Source organism: Ananas comosus, linkage group 10, assembly GCF_001540865.1.
Source record: "Ananas comosus cultivar F153 linkage group 10, ASM154086v1, whole genome shotgun sequence".
Taxonomy (NCBI): Eukaryota; Viridiplantae; Streptophyta; class Magnoliopsida; order Poales; family Bromeliaceae; genus Ananas; species Ananas comosus.
In genome coordinates this window covers 3,925,389-3,925,907 of record NC_033630.1, presented here as the reverse complement: position 1 = coordinate 3,925,907, position 519 = coordinate 3,925,389, and positions in this window count along the sequence as shown.

The following is a 519-nucleotide window of genomic DNA, read 5'->3' as shown; positions in this document are numbered from 1 at the left end:
GTTAGGATGATGTAGTCCCCCTAGGGTTGAGTAAGTGGTTGGTTGAATAGTATAATCTAACGGGTAAAAATAATCAAAAGGTTAAATCTAACGGTGGAAAACTCGATATCTCCAAATACTTGGTACTATCGATAGTACCCCAGCCAGACTCTCTCTCTCTCTCTCTCTCTCTATATATATATATATACTAGTAAAATGTACGTGCATTTTATTAGAAAAAGTTATAATTTTTAAAATTATTTTTTAATTGTAGGCCATATTTTATATGATTGCCAAATATGTATCTAAAAAATTTAAAATAATAAATCACGCTATTAAGAAAGATATGCTTTAAATGATAAATAATTAACAATAATCTCTAATGCAAAAATTACTTTTGAAATTAAATAGAAAAATAAAATCTGTTAGGAAATAAAATTTTGAAATTAAATAGAAAAATAAAATCCGTTATCTTAAAAAGAAAATATATTTTGAAATTAAATAGATAATATCTAAAAAAGATATTTTAAAATAAAATAG